General features: G+C 38.6%; 1 long non-coding RNA gene and 1 pseudogene across 1 annotated transcript in view; both read left to right on the top strand.

Annotated features, from left to right (window-relative positions):
• The window catches only part of LOC105730004 (uncharacterized), a 173,969-nt gene that overhangs the window by 109,382 nt on the left and 47,943 nt on the right, over nucleotides 1-16,644 (top strand). The gene's annotated exons all lie outside the window — the stretch shown is intronic.
• Nucleotides 8,503-8,819, top strand: LOC135268901 (large ribosomal subunit protein eL36-like; annotated as a pseudogene).

The following is a 16,644-nucleotide window of genomic DNA, read 5'->3' as shown; positions in this document are numbered from 1 at the left end:
CCAAAAAATGCAAGCAGCTTCTAGAAGCTGGAAAGGCAAGGAAATAGATTCTCCCCTAGAGCTTCCAGGAAGAATGCAGCCCTGCTGACATCTTGATTTTGTAACTCCTGAACTCCAGAACTTTAAGTTTTTTTCTTTTAAGCTACTACATTTGTGGTGATTTGTAACAGTGGCAGTAAGAAACAAAGCCTCCAAGTTAGTTTTCTTTGAAGCATATTCACTTGCACAATATCATCAAATCTTCTTTTCCATCCCTTTGCCAAAAACCTTACTGTTCTTTTGCCTAACTGACAAATGGGAGAAATAAAAACTTTTTCTGAACTCTGTTTTGGAAACCGTACTACTGCTGAGATTCTTACTTCAAAAATCCTCTGAAGGCACAAAGATTGTCAGCTCAAAACGATTTGTGTGTGTTTGGGTACATGTAAGTGCCAAAGTTTCTTTCTGATCACACATACACAACATATGCACACATGAATATATATATATATATATATATATATATATATATATATATATATAATCTATTTATTTATTTATAAATTCTTCTTAGACAATGTATGCTACCATGTTAACATGACTTGATGTAAGTAAGATTTTTTTTCTGTTCCTTACTGGATTTCCAGAACCCAGAATAGTCAAGGTCTATTGAACAGTGAAAAATTCAATTGAGTACTAATACAAACTATAACTCTGTTTATCCCCAGTTATCAGGACTGGGTGTCTTCCAAGCTCACAGTCACGAGCTAAAACTAGATCTTGTTGTTTTTTTCTTACCAAATTATCACATGCTGACATCCTGTGCACCTTATAACTGAAAAGCTTAACTCAGACTTATAGTCTCATGCACATGGTTTGGGGGGGCTTTAAAAATTTTGTTTCAGTTGTATGCTTATTGGTGACAACTCTAACTTAGTTGTGGTAATCAAAAGAGACAGTAAGTTCATGTTAATGAAGAAGTGATGAGTAACATTCTCTATAACTATGTTGAAATGATTCAGAAGGGAGCCAAGTAGGATAGCGTGTACCCCCATGTTTTTTTGACAAAGAGGAATTAAAAATTCAGGATGAAATAAATTACTGATATAATCAAATGCCACTTCACTTAAACCTTTGAGGTATCTGGAATGTTTGCTGTGATGCAAGTTTGTCATGAAAACACAGCTGGAAATCACATTACAGATGAAGGAAGCTAAGCTAATGTCACCCTCTCTGGTGAATTAGCAAGCTTAGAAAAGTATTATTAATATTATTATCATTATTATTATTTGAGACAGAATCTCCCTCTGTCACCCAGGCTGGAGTGCAGTGGTGTGATCTCAGCTCACTGCAAGATTTGCCTACCAGGCTCAAGCGATACTTCTGCTTCACCCTCCCGAGTAGCTGGTACCACAGGCATGCACCACCACGCTTGGATACTTTTTATATTTTTAGTAGAGACAGGGTTTCACCATGGTGGCCAGGCTGGTCTCGAACTCCTGAACTCAAGCGATCGACCTGCCTCAGTGTCCCAAAGTGCTGGGATTACAGGCATGAGCCACCGTGCCTGATAAAAGATGAAATTGTAATGGCATAAGGAGAGGAATGGGTTTCATACATCAATATTCATCCTTTATCTTGGTTCTGCTCTCCAAGCTCCTGGATCATTTTAGGCAGGCTCACTCACTTTTACTGTGGGTTCCTGTAAATCCAAATCTTTTTTTGTTCCCAGATAGGTTTTTGGAATTTCAGAGTTTAGGGGGAAGAGAAACAGATAGGTGAGAATTGATTTTAAAAGTGTAATAAAATATGCATTGTTGAATATCATGTGTGGTAGTATTTTCTTGTTTATGTTGACACTAGAAGTGCTTATAATAAGAAAGAAAGAAAGAAAGAGAAAGAGGGAGAGAGGGAGGAGAAAGAAAGAAGAAAGCAAGAAAAATAAAAACAGAAAAAAAATAAAAAAATAAAAAAATGTATTGAATGTAATAGTAATTGTAAAGAATATGATAATGTAATAAATGTATTGTCATTACATCTTAGAACTTTATTTAGTTTTCACCCTAATTATATTTTTAAAAGAAGCATTGCAACTGAGAATATAAACTCATTTACTACTGATTTTTAAAATCAATTAATTAAAATGTCTTAATGCCATATACATATGAAGCATTCTGAAATACCTTCCTAGTTAAGGTGACAGATTTTAAATAAATATTTCATAGAATGTTATTTTGCATTCAACCTAATATTGTAAGATGTTTTGCCTACAGTATCACCAGATTGATTTTACTTTTCCACAAACATCATTATCATGTTTTCTTTCTGCCCTCCCTTCTGTGGCTTCCTGGGATCTGGGACGTTCACATCAAACATAGCAAACAATTTAACATGCCATTAGAGGCTTCACAATTTTTTCTAACTTCCTTTCTTCCTCCCTTCTCCTCCCCTTCTCTTCATCTTTCTGCTTTTCTCTCTCTCTCTCCAATTAGACAGTGAGTCCTTGCCATATATGGGCATTATTCTTAGCATTGGTACCATTGTAGGGAACAGGACAATCAGGATCTCTATTTATTTGAACACCCTGTAATGAAGAAGGATGTTTAATAGAACAGCAACACTAGGCTTACACCAAAGAAGCCCAAATAAAGGAGGTAACAGCACAGATTCTGGAGCTGTTTCAATCTCGGCTCCATAACTGATAAATGCATGACTCAAGAGGCTATGTAATCTTCCTGAGGCCATTTTTTAAAAATCTACACACAAGGAATAATAAGAAGGAGGAAGAGGAAAAGAAGAATGATAACTGCTTTATACATTCTTCAAGAATACTAGTTGAGATAATATTTATAACTATGCAATTGAATATTGTAAAGTCTCAATAAATGTTAGCTGCTATCATTATCATTACTATTATGTGTTGTTGTTAGAGGTTGGGCTAAACAATATACATGTGCTTAAGGAGTTCAGTTGGTTTTGAGAACTACAAAACAGCTTCCTATGACTTATAAAAATAATGATTTTCATCCAGTCTATCCAGTCTATGATAGACTGGATAAAGAAAATGTGGCACATATACACCCACAGAATACTATGCAGCCATAAAAAAGGATGAGTTCAAGTCCTTTGCAGGGACATGGATGAAGCTGGAAACCATCATTCTCAGCAAACTGACACAAGAACAGAAAACCAAACACCACATGTTCTCATTCATAAGTGGTTGTTGAACAATGAGAACACATGGACACAGGGAGGGGAACATCACACACTGGGGCCTGTTGAGGTGTGCGGGGGAGCTAGGGGAGGGATAGCAAGGGTTAGAGGGACTGGGGAGGGCTAACATTAGGAGAAATACCTAATATAAGTGATGAGGAATTGGATGCAGCAAACCACCATGGCATGTGTTGTATACCTATGTAACAATCCTGCATGACCTGTACATGTACCCCAGAACTTAAAGTACAATACAAATAAATAAATAAAATAAATAATGGTTTTTAATGACCAAAAAATTATTCCACCTGGAATCCAATAGATTTGGAATAGGTAACTAGGATAGTTGAAAATAGCCCTAGTATGATTTTCTTCCCAGGGCTCTTCCAAATTATGGGGACAAAGGTGAGTTTGTCAACCAAAACATAACATAATGCACTTGTGCTGCTCCAGAGTGAAGGAGCCCCACACAGCACATGCCTCCCAGATCCTCATTGGCTGCCTCTTCTATCTACTGCTTTTCAACCTGAAAGAGGTCAATAAAGCATTGCAGAGAACAAAGAGCATGTGCAGTATAAAAATGACAACGGAGAAACTGGAACTATTGAATCATCTAGTGAATAAAGGGCATAGCATTCATTCCTGGACATACATTTATTTTCAGTTCCAATTATTATTGCTGAATCCATGCAAGAGGTAACATAGGAAGCAAAGCTGGCAGCTTTGATCATCAATGACCCAGGGAATGAGAACAGGAAAAATAAAAGATAGCCTATGAAATGAGTCACTGCTGGGTCTTGTGTTGGTATTTCTGAACATACTATTTTTGTCTAGATCCTTTTATGCTCATTACTGAAATTATAGTGAAAGATAAGTGAAGGAGGCCTACACAAAGAACTTCAGGATCATCATGGCCATTATTTGAAGAATAATGATTTGCATTTCATTGCAGAGATAGAGTGATTCCATTAACACAAAAAAAAGATGGCAAAAAAAGGATGTAGGTCATAGAGGAGGTGACTTAGTGTGATGAGTAGTGCCATTAATAGCAATGGCCTTGGACCAGGGATCAGGGATCCTGGAAGACATTTCAATACATATCTAGCTGGCAGGGCAGTCCTGGGTCATTGAGGAAATAAATCCTTGAACCCCTCATGCTTTAGTGTGTCAAGTGCAGGGAGCCTTTAGAACCTTCCTTGTATTTCTCAAAAGTAGTTGTGCCAATCAGAGGAGAACCAGCCACTGTGCTTCTCCTCATCAGCTAAAACAACAAACTGCTATGACTATATCAATAATTCATTTAACTAAATCCTATTGATGTTTTTGTTTGAATGTATGCATTTATCAGAGTATAGATTTGCTTTTAAATCTATAGGTCTCAACTTATACTTGATTTGTAAATACTTTATTTTTTAAATCAGTAAAGTCACACTATCCCCATTCCTTTTTCTCTTCATCTGTCTTTTTTCTATGGATGTATTTTGCTGGAAACATACATGGAATTCTAAACCTTTTCCACTCTTAGTATCCAAAGTATGGCTGGGCATGAGCAGCTTTGGTATCTATCAGGAGTTTATTAAAAATGCAGACCTTTGGGCTCCACCCTTCCCCTGTGGGACCAGACTTTGCATTTTAACAAGAATCCCAGGTGATTCCTTTTGCACCTTAGGTGTGAGGAGCACTAATTTAATTCAATTTAATTGTCAGGTTGGTTTTGAATCATTATTTCTTTCTTTTTTTTAATATTTAACTGGATAGTATACCAATTTCACTTTATTAGCCTAATTTAGGAATAGGATGAAGAGAGTGGGGTTGAGGTCAGTCATGAAGGAAAAGGGTAAAAACCTGTAATAGTTAAGATCCCTTCAGAACTCTGGTGCAGTCCTCAATCACTGCAGCTTTATTGTCAGTCAATGGAGCTGCAATCCAAAAGACGGAAAATCGACTCCTGTTTCCCATTTCTGTGTCCAGTGACTCTTCAGTTACAGTGTAATGAGGTCTATCAGGTTGCCTTTAGGAGGAGTCATGTTGTCAGGAAAGAAATTTACTAAGGTGTCAAAGAGCTGAGTTCTTTGAGCATAGGTGTGATCCACATCAGAAAAGCCTAGAGCTGTAAAATCTGAATCAGATTTGAATAGAGCTGATGCCAGGAGCTGAAACTCTTTTGTTTTTTCTGGGTCTGAATGATCCACAGTTATATAAAGATCATTTTGTAAATATTTCAGAGCACTAAGGGGATCGATCCATTTGGGCCTTTTCTTCAAACCCATATCCAATCCATCAAGAAATTCTGTTGGCACAATCTTCAAAGTTTATCTACAATGTTAAGGTGTGCTTTTTGATCTCTTGTGCAGTGTCTCTTCCTCTTCCTGTCCCTCAAATGATGGTGGTCCTCAGAGAATATCCAACAATCCTTCACTCTTCTTGCTCACCCTGAGCAAGCTCCTTCTCCCTGTGACTCACAGTAATGTCAGGCCAAGTCTCATCATCATTTATTTCATACCCCAGTGGCGAAGATAAGAATAAAGACTCAAAACAAAGCACACAAACTCTCAAACCTGGCTTAGGGTTGGGAGAAGTCTCTAGTGATCTAGTCCAGATTCCTCTTCTTAAATTGAAAGGAATAATAATATGCCCAAGGTTATATTCTTACTGAGCCAGAAGCAAAAATCTTAATCTGCTGACTGAGTCATAGGTACTTTTCAACAATACCATGTTGACAAAATTTACTTTGCTATTGAACTTTTCTATTTTCTCTCTCTGGCCACAGAAAAGTTAATCACAGGTTCTTTGGGTTACCCTTGGTGACATGGTCTGTGACTCTTGGGCGCCTGTGTGCATGTACTTATTTATAGCAGAAAACAACTATAAACTGCTCAGTGGAGACCAAGGTCATTGAGGCTGTGTTAGTGATGGCTTGGCTAATTCACTACCCTTTGCCTCTGGCTCCTCAATTATGGAGTAAAAGATGTTTCATCTTTACAGAGACCTTTGACAGTCTTAGCTGAAAAGCCTCTGAGAAGTGAAGAGCATTACTGTGCCCTGCAAATGAAAACTACACCATTCTGCAAACTCTCTCTGTATCTGGAACCGAAACTGAAATTCACAGCTGTCATTGGTGTAAATCATATATTACCCAGCAGTTTATTCCCACAGGCAGAGCCAAAGTCGCTTTGCAATTTATGAGCTGTACACACTTGGTTCTCTGTGGAAATAACAGTCTATGACAGAAAGAACAATAGATTTGGGGTTAGAAGTTCTGGCTTTGAGCCCCACTTTCTCCACTTACTGCTTGAGTGCCTAGAGGCTGCTATTCCATCTCTCTGGGCTTCTGTTCCCTTTTTAAATAGCCTTAATTCTGCTTATGTCAAGATATTATCCTCTAGTGTTTGCCATTGACACTGTATTTTTCATCTGCCCCAGTGTAGAGGTCATCCTTCCACTGTCCCAGTGTTCATAATATTTTCCCTTTTCTTTTTTTTTTTTTTTTTTTTTTTGAGACGGAGTTTCGCTCTCGTTACCCAGGCTGGAGTGCAATGGCGCGATCTCGGCTCACCGCAACCTCCGCCTCCCGGGTTCAGGCAATTCTCCTGCCTCAGCTTCCTGAGTAGCTGGGATTACAGGCACGCGCCACCATGCCCAGCTAATTTTTTTGTATTAGTAGAGACGGGGTTTCACCATGTTGACCAGGATGGTCTCGATCTCTTGACCTAGTGATCCACCCGCCTCGGCCTCCCAAAGTGCTGGGATTACAGGCTTGAGCCACCGCGCCCGGCCATTTTCCCTTTTCTAAGACCACTAGTTTTTTATTTTGCTGTCCATGTGGCCCCAGGCAATGTAACTCTACTCTCAGCTCTTCCAGAATAGTATGTGACCATGCTGAGGCCAAAGAGCACACTCAATGCCCTCTGGTCTCAAAAACTGTGTTCAGTGGTTGACGTGTGAACTAATGCACTAGCCCAATAGGATGGTCCCCGGACTGGCCAGTGAATGCTACATCCAAGAGTTTCACTTCCTTTTCACTGTGCAAGGAACAAGTTGTATGACATTTTTATGACCATTTGCTTCCACGAGAGATACCAACTTGAGGACAAAACTGACACACTGAGGTGGCAGAGATGAAAGAACTGGAGCCTGAAAGGCACCATTGACTTCTGGATCAAGCCACACTTGTAAACAACTTTATCTCTGTACTTTTCAGTTATCTAAAACAGTTCTCTTCATTGCTTAAACAAGCTTGAGTGTGTGTATTTCTACACCAGGAAACCTAATCATGTGGGCTAATATAAACATTGTGGTCACAACAATGTTTTTAAGCAGCCAACTTTTCCCACATTTTAAAAATATTATTTATAATTTACTCCACTGCAAAAAACATAGCATGGGATATTGTTTAGACAACCAATGCTAAGGGTTCTTTGAATACTGAGATAAAAATATATATATACACACACACATATATATATACACATATACATACACACATATATACATGTATGTATAACACATATATATACATATACACACACATATATACATATATGTGTATATATGTGTGTGTGTGTTTTGTAAACTATGAAGTACTCATAAATCTAAAATATCATTATTTCACAAAGCAGTGAGTCTTAAGGAAACACACTAATCTTGGTCTTACTTTATTTGAGGTAAATAAACTAAAGGAATCTATAGGTCTTATTCCCCAAATAGTGAATATACATATACACACAATTTCCACAGAGTCTCACAGAGGTCATGGACAAACTTCACAGGTCATTTATTATGTCTTCAGCACTGATCTTTTAGAATTGATTCTTAATGTATAGTTTATGGGCACATAGCTTAACAGAGATTTTTAAAACCATACACTGTCCTAAGCACCAATGCATTCTAAGAATTCCTCCATCAAATATATCTTCTTAGAAACTCCCACCTCAAAGCTCTATTAGAATTCAGTCAAAGTTCCATTACAATCAAAACCACAATTAGAGATGTTCAGTTGAAGTCAATGGTCCTATGCTTTTCTTGTGACCTGCCTTTATGTGTCTCCTTAAATTATTTCATAATAAGATGGGGAAATTTTTGATGGCTGTCTAAAACACAGATTGAAATAGAAAAAAACCGCAATAATTAAATTCAAGGAAGTTTACACAGCAGCTGGGCAGGGCCCGCAGCAGCTCAGCAATGCCTCTGCTGGCAGACTGTGACTAGACTACCTCCTTGCTGCGCAGGGCATCTCTGAAAAAAGGCAGCAGCAAGAGTTCCACATGGTGCCAGCCCTTCTGCCACGGTTGCCATTGGAGAGTAGTAGCCATGGCTCTTCGCTATCCTATGGCCATGGGCCTCAACAAGGGCCACAAGGTAACCAAGAACATGAGCAAGCCCAGGCAGAGCCGCTGCCGCGGGCATCTGACCAAACACACCAAGTTCGTGCAGGACATGATCTGGGAGGTGTGTGGCTTTGCCTGTACAAGTGGCTTGCCATGGAGTTGCTGAAGGTCTCCAAGGACAAACGGGCCCTCAAGTTCATCAAGAAATGGGTGGGGATGCACATGCATGCCAAGAGGGAGCAGGAGGAGCTGAGCAATGTCATGGCCACTAGGAGGAAAACCACTGCCAAGAAAGACTGAGCTTCCTCCCCTGCCCTCTCCCTGAAATAAACAGCTGCACCAAAAAAAAACAAAAAAAAAAAAGTAGCAGCATGTCAGGAACTTATAAATAAAGCTCCACCTTCCCAGGACAGAGCACCCGGGAAAAGAGGTGGTTATGAGTTCCACTGTAGCAGACTTAAACATACCTGCCCAGCAGCTCTGAACAGAACAACGGAACTCCCAGCACAGCACCTGAGCTCTGATAAGGGACAGACTGTCTCCTCAAGTAGCTCCCTGACCCCCGTATATCCAAAGACGTACCTCATAAAGGAGAGATCTGGCTGACATCTGACGGGTACCCTTCTGGGACGAAGATAACAGAAGAAACTGGCACAATCCTTGCTGTTCTGCAGCCCCTGCAGGTGATTCCCAGGCAAACAGGGTCTGAAGTGGACCTCCAGCAGACCTGCAGCAAAGGGACCTGAATGTTAGAAAGAAAACTAAAAACCAGAAAGAAATAGCTTCAACATCAACAAAAAGGACATTCACTCAGAGACCCCATCTGAAAATCACCAACTGCAAAGACTACAGGTAGATAAATCTACAAAGACTGGAAGAAACCAATGCAAAAGGATGAAAACCTCAAAACCAGAACACCTCTCCTCCTCCCAGGGATCATAACTCCTTACCAGCAAGGGAACAAAGCTGGATGGAGGATGAGTCTGATGAACTGACAGAAGCAAGCTTCAGAAGGTGGGTAATAAGAAACTTTGCTGAGCTAAAAGAACATGTTCTAACCCAATGCAAAGAAATGAAGAAACTGGAAAAAAGGTTAGATTAAATTCTAACTAGAATAACCATCTTAGAGAGGAACGTAAATGAATTGATGGAGCTGAAAAACACAACATGAGAACTTCGAGAAGCATACACAAGTTTCAATAGCCAAATTGACCAAGCAGAAGAAAAGATATCAGAAATTGAAGATCAACTCAGTGAAATAAAATGAGAAGGCAAGATTCAAGAAAAAAGAGTGAAAAGAAATGAACAAAGCCTCCAAGAAATATGGGATGATGTGAAAAGACCTAATCTACATTTGATAGGTGTACCAGAATGTAACGGAGAGAAGGAATCCAAGTTGGAAAACACTCTTCAGGATATTATCCAGGAGAACTTCCCAACCTAGCAAGGCAGGCCAACATTCCAGTTCAGGAAGTACAGAGAACACCACAAAGATATTCTTCAAGAAGAGCAATCTCACAAAGTTTTTCACGTTAAAAAATATCATTTGCCTACTGTGTTTACCACATAGTTGGTTAATAACTGTATCTTCCCTCTATCCTTCCTAAAACACACTGTTAGAGATTTCACAGGCCAATATTGTGTTTGAGAAGCCAGAATCTTCATTTTCTTCCACATTTAGTGTTTGGACGACCAAAAACTCTACATGATTTGGTGAAGATCGTGTGTTATGTCTTGAGGACAAGGTCAGCATATGATTATTTCAAGGGACAGGAATGCTAAAATATGAAAGCAAGTGCAGGTCTGAAACACAAATATCAACAGGAAAAAGAAAATATTAAAGTGAGATGGTTACAAGTGCTGTTTAACCAGTTATGTTTAAGCTGAGCCCTTCAATTCATGTTATCCCTTGAGGCAGGAAGAGAACAAACAATCGGTATCAAGGAAACAGTTGTTAGGTCCCAACCTGAGAGATAATTGGGTCAAGAATTTTGTTTGAGGAAATTTTATTTCTGGAGATATAAGGATTCTTATGGCTTTTAGAAGAAGTATTAAAGGTTTGTCTCTCTCTTTCACACTGCATTCTTATTTTTATACAAGGTTGGGTCCAGATTAGAGAAAACAGACACAATCCCTGATAATTAGAAGTGCTGATATAAATTGGTCATATTCATGGAAAATTATTAATCCAAGTGTGAAGTGTAGGCTGTTTATAAAGGAAGTCCCAATTTGGGGTTATTTCAAGGGAGAGTGAATCTTGGTAACATTTAGACAGTGGAAACAAGGGTGAATGCAAGTCACTTCAAGAAAGACAAGGATACAATGCTCAGGACCAGGCAGACAGAAATGGGAGGAAAGGAATACCTGAGGGACAGGAAAAAGCAGCTTGGGGCTAGAGCTATTCTATGACTGGAATAATTTTGTCTAGTTTTTCAGGTTTAAAAATTTTTAATTTTAACTTTGATAATGCTGTCCTTTGCCAAGCAAAGTTTATTGTGGTTTTACAGTACAACCTAGCAGTTTCTTCTGTTACTGTTCATGATTTTGAGTCATAATTGGGAAGTTTTTCCCTCTAAAAGATTATGACAGAATTTACCCATTTTCCCTAAAACCAGTATGATTTTATATTTTCCATTAAAATCAATACTAGGAATTATCTTCTTTCAAGATAATAGATACTTACCATGTGCTTAGAACTGTACATGAACTAACCGACTTAGTCTTCACTACAATTTTGAGATACAGATGTTATGTATTCTATGCATGTATGTATAAAAGGAGAAATTGAGAGTCAGAGAAGTTAAGTGAATTCTAAAAGGTCATGTAGCTCATAAGTAGCAGTGCTGCAGAGCCATGAGTTCAGCCCACCTCTAATTCTGGAGTACTTAAAGACCATAGGATGCTGGTTTCCTGAAAGACACACAGTCAGAATAAGAGATTTACGAGTTAGGGTAATGATGAAGGAGAACAAGTGACAAATTGTACTATTTTTATGGAGAAGAGAGACGCAATAAGACAATTTCCATAGGTCCTAAAGAATATCATCTTGTTTGGCTTTGGGTATTTCCTCTCACTGACACAATAATTTACAAAAGTGACTTTTATACAATGAATCTGATCGTTGTTTCAATAATTACAATTTGTCAGTTTCACTGTTATCTTCCACTAATATCATTTCGCTGTGTACTTTCTGAGTAAGTGCTACCTATGTTTACTTTAAAGAGGAAAGGGAGCTCATGTGTAACAAAACCTCAGAACTGATTAAAGAGTGCCTAAAAGTATATCTCAAAATCCAGGCTTATCCATTGGGCTCAAAGCTTTAGATGTGATAAATCATACATAATGCAAGAGCAAAAGAGTTAGAGAAAGTTCACCAAAAATCATTTGAACTTCCATTAAGAGAGTGTTACAGCTGTCTCTTCCCCATCACACCATTAAGCATCTCATTGTCATTAGCTCTCTTTGTGGGTTTTAACAATTGTCTTTTCGTCTAAACATCACTTCATGCTCTGACCCAACAAACGCAATTTTGACCCCATTAACCTGGTTGGTGTTAACATTGGAATAATAAATAATTGAAACTAATCTTCATATGAATGGTTAGTTAGAGTCTTATTTAAGTTTGATAGTTGAGTTTTCTGGACATTGTCATGGGCTTTACCCTCCAATTAGGTCAACCAGCATCTCTTGGAGACCCAGAGTTTATGTAAAGGCATGGCAATGAATAAATGGATATGAAGTTCTATTCATCAGTAGAAAATACAATAGAAGTTAATGTTCTTCAGTGTAGTGGAAAGGCCCTTAGAGATGATCCCACCTTAACCAAATGGCAATGAGAACAGAGGAAGGGGATAGATTTGAGTGTAGTTGTACATTTTTTAACAGCTATATGAAAAGAAGACAGCTATGTGAATTTTGTTTTGTAAGGTTGACAGATTTAGTAAATAAAAATATAGGATTCCCAATTACGTTAGAATTTCCAATAAACAAAGAATAATTTTTTAGTACAATACAATATTTAGAAAATATTTATACTAAATAAAAATTGTTGTTTATCTGGATTTGAAGTTTACCTGGGCATACTAAAATTTATCTGCAGTCCTAGTCTGGGCATATTTGGTTTTAGGATTTTGGCAGCTACACCTACACAATTATCTGGTTAAGAGAGGAATAGGCTCTTCCTCTATGATCATACAGGAAATGTAATAGAAGCTGCTTTCTCTGTTCCTGGTATTCCAACATCTGCTAGATTTTGAGGGACAGAATAAAACCATGCCTGTAAATCATAACGTTTTCATTTCTCCAGTGCAGTTGAATATTTAGTCTTGTTGTTCAACAAATGGTATTAATGAGAAAACAGGTCAGTGGATTATTTCCCTTGAGATCTAGTTAGCACTAAAAATAAATCATGACATTTTACAACTTGGAGGAATCAAACCATAATTCTGTGCAACTCTCATCTTTTTAAATAAAGAACTGGAGTCTCCAAGCTGTTCAGAGACTTGTCAAAGGTCAAATGGTAAGTGGCACTGATTCTATGACCCACTCTGCTGGGTCAAATGTGAGCATTTCATTATTTAATTTTCACTGCCAGCCTGAGAATAAGTAATGTGAAGGTGGTGCAAAAGTAATTGCACTTTCAGCCTGTGACCTGTAAATCATTATAACTAGGCTCAAACACATCTTTTTATGTCAAAATAGGGGCTATTACAATAAACATCCATTTTTGCCAATGAGAAAAAAGTGTTTATTGTTGCAGTGTAAAAATTTGTGCTTCAGGATTTGACAAACTCTTGGAAAATATTTTCAGCATCCTGCTGGTTGTAGAAACATGTTTTCTGCAAAAAGTTATCAAGATGCTTCAAGGAGTGGTAGTTGGTTGGCAAGAAGTCAGGTGAATATGGCGGATGAGGCAACTTTGTAGCCCAATTCTTTCAACTTTTGAAGTGTCTATTGTGGGACATGTGGTTGGGCATTGTCATGGAGAAGTTATATCCTTTCTGTTGACCAATACCAGCTGCAGGCACTGAAGTTTTCAGCGCATCTCACTGATTTGCTGCACATAGTTCTCAGGTGTAATGATTTGGCCAGGATTCAGAAAGTTGTAGTGGATCCGACCAGCAACAGACCACCAAATGGTGACCATGACCTGTTTTTGGTGCAAGTTTGGCTTTCGGAAGTGCTTTGGAGCTTCTTCTCAGTCCAACCACTGAGCTGGTCATATAAAATCCATTTTTTGTCGCATATCACCATCCGAGAGAGAAATGGTTCATTGTTGTTTCATAGAATAAGAGAAGACACTTCAAAATGATGATTTTTTTTTTTTAATTTTCACTCAGCTCATGAGGCACCCACCTATGAAGCTTTTTCACCTTTCCAATTTGCTTCAAATGCTGAACGACCATAAAATGGTCAACTTTGAGTTCTTCGGCAACTTCTTGTGTAGTTGTGAGAGGATCGGCTTCAATGATTGCTCTCAATTGGTTGTTGTCAACTTCCAATGGCCAGCCACTACACTCCTCATCTTCAAGAGCCTCGTCTCCTTTGCAAAACTTCTTGAACCATGACTGCACTATACGTTCATTAGCAGTTCCTGGGCCAAATGCGTTGTTGATGTTGCGAGTTGTCTTCAGTGATTTACAACCCATTTTGAACTAGAATTTTAAAGATTGCTCGAATTTGCTTTTTGTCTAATACCATTTCCATACTCTAAAATAAACATAAAATAAACAGCAAGTAATAAGTCATTAGGAAAACAACATAAAGTGAGAGATGTCCATTAAAATGATGTGTAACATAACCAAGTTTATTTAAGAATGTATTCCAGTCTCAAACAGAAAATTCCAAGGCAAAAACTTCAATTGCTTTTGCACTTACCTAATATAACCACAATTTTATAGATTAAAAAGAGTCTGAGTGAAGTTAACTAATTTTTATTGAAGAAGAAGGACAGAAAATATCAGAGCTGAATGTGAAATGAAAATTGTCTGAATCTTGAGTGTATTCTCTCTTAATCCCTACTAAATCTCTCTCTCTCCCCAATTCCTCCCTTTCTATACACACACACACACACACACACACACACACACTAACACACACATACCCCATGCCATGGGCATAAATACTTCTATTGTATGGTTTATATAATGTACTTGTTAAGGAGCCAAATCAAGATTTCTAGATTTCTTAACATAAATCTAGCACCAGGACAGAAATAAACAATTTGAGATGGGCTAGAAATATCACTCCCATCCAGGTATGGCAGGCTTACAGTATCAGAGGATAGTGCCAGGGTTGGCCTATGAGTTCTTGAGTAGAACACCCCTATTCTGTTATGTTTTTTCTAGTCCTAACTTCTACCTCATTAGCAAAGTTTTCAATAAAGCTGAGAATTGTACTATTTCTTGCATTTTTAATAGATTTTATTTTTTAGAGCAATTTTAGGTTCACAGCAAAATTGAATGGAGTATACAAAGAGTTCCCATATACTCCTTGACTCCACATTTGCACATCCTCTCCTACTATCAACGGATGTAGAATGGTACATCTGTTGCAGCTGTTGAACCTACATTGGCAAGTCATTATCACCCAGAATTTACAGTTTACAATAGAGTTCACTCTTGGTGGTATCTATTCTATGGGTTGTGACAAACAATGATACACATCCATCATTACACTTACTGGCTACATTTAAAGTCTGCTTCTGAGTTAGCAATTGCAAGTCTAACTGAAATTTGTCTTAGAAGATAAAGCATCTTATAAGGAGAGAGATCCAAGATGGCTGATCACTAGCAGCTCGGGATTGTAGCTCCCAGTGAAAGCGCAGAGAACGAGAGGACACCACACTTTCAGACGAATTTTTGTTGCTCATGGACCAGGAGATCCCCAGTGGAGGAGCCCCACAGGTCGCCAGCGCGACTTTTGTGGCTAGCGCAGCGGTTTTGCCGGCGCCTCGGTGCAGCGATTCTTGGTGCAGAGTAAGCGGGACTGGGTCCCCTTTTGGCCGACATTTGGAGCTCCAGGAAGGCAGAATCACCTATTCAGCTGATTGAAGGACAGACTCAAGAAGGGAGCCAGACCGGAGATTCCCGGGCAGAAAAGCACCATGAATCTTCACACCGCTGTTTTGGCCGGTGCAGTGGATTGCTCAGATTTTGGTGCTGGGAATCAACAAGTTGGATGTCCACTCAGAGACCTAATTAGAAAGTCGGTAATTACAAAGATGACAGATAGATAAATTTATAATGAAGGGAAGAAACCAGCCTAAAAAGGCAGAGAATACCCAAAACCAGAATGCCTCTCCCTCTACAGGGGATCACAGTTCCTCATCAGCAATGGAACAAGACCTGATGGAGAACAAGTGCATTCCATTAACAGAAGTAGGCTTCAGAAGGTGGATGATAAGAAACTTCTGTGAATTAAAAGAACTTGTTCTAACCCAATGCAAAGAAACTAAGAACTTTGAAAAAAGGTTTGATGAAATGCTAACGAGAATAGACAATTTAGAGAGGAATATAAGTGAATTAATGGAGCTGAAAAACACAACACGAGAACTTCGCGAAGTATGCACAAGTTTTAACAGTCGAATTGATCAAGCAGAAGAAAGGGTATCAGAGGTCGAAGACCAACTTAATGAAATAAAATGAGAAGACAAGATTAGAGAAAAAAGTATAAAAAGGAATGAGCAAAGTCTCCAAGAAATATGGGACTATGTGAAAAGACCTAATCTACATTTGATAGGTTTACCTGAATGTGACAAAGAGAATGAATCCAAGTTGGAAAATACTCTTCAGGAGATTATTCAGGAAAACTTTCCCAATCTAGTAAGGCAGGACAATATTCAACTCCAGGTAATACAGAGAACACCACAAAGATATTCCTCAAGAAGACCAACCCCAAGGCACATAATTGTCAGATTCATTAGGGTTGAAATGAAGGAGGAAATACTAAGGCAGCCAGAGAGAAAGGTCAGGTTACCCACAAAGGGAAGCCTATCAGACTTACAGCAAATCTCTCAGCAGAAACCCTATAAGCCAGAAAAGAGTGGGGACCAATATTCAACATCCTTAAAGAAAAGAACTTTCAACCCAGAATTTCATATCCAGCCAAACTAAGCTTCACAAGC

Source organism: Aotus nancymaae, unplaced genomic scaffold (genome assembly GCF_030222135.1).
Source record: "Aotus nancymaae isolate 86718 unplaced genomic scaffold, 86718_ANA_hifiasm-v0.15.2.pri h1tg000046l, whole genome shotgun sequence".
Taxonomy (NCBI): domain Eukaryota; kingdom Metazoa; phylum Chordata; class Mammalia; order Primates; family Aotidae; genus Aotus; species Aotus nancymaae.
This window is presented reverse-complemented; position numbering and strand designations above follow the sequence as displayed.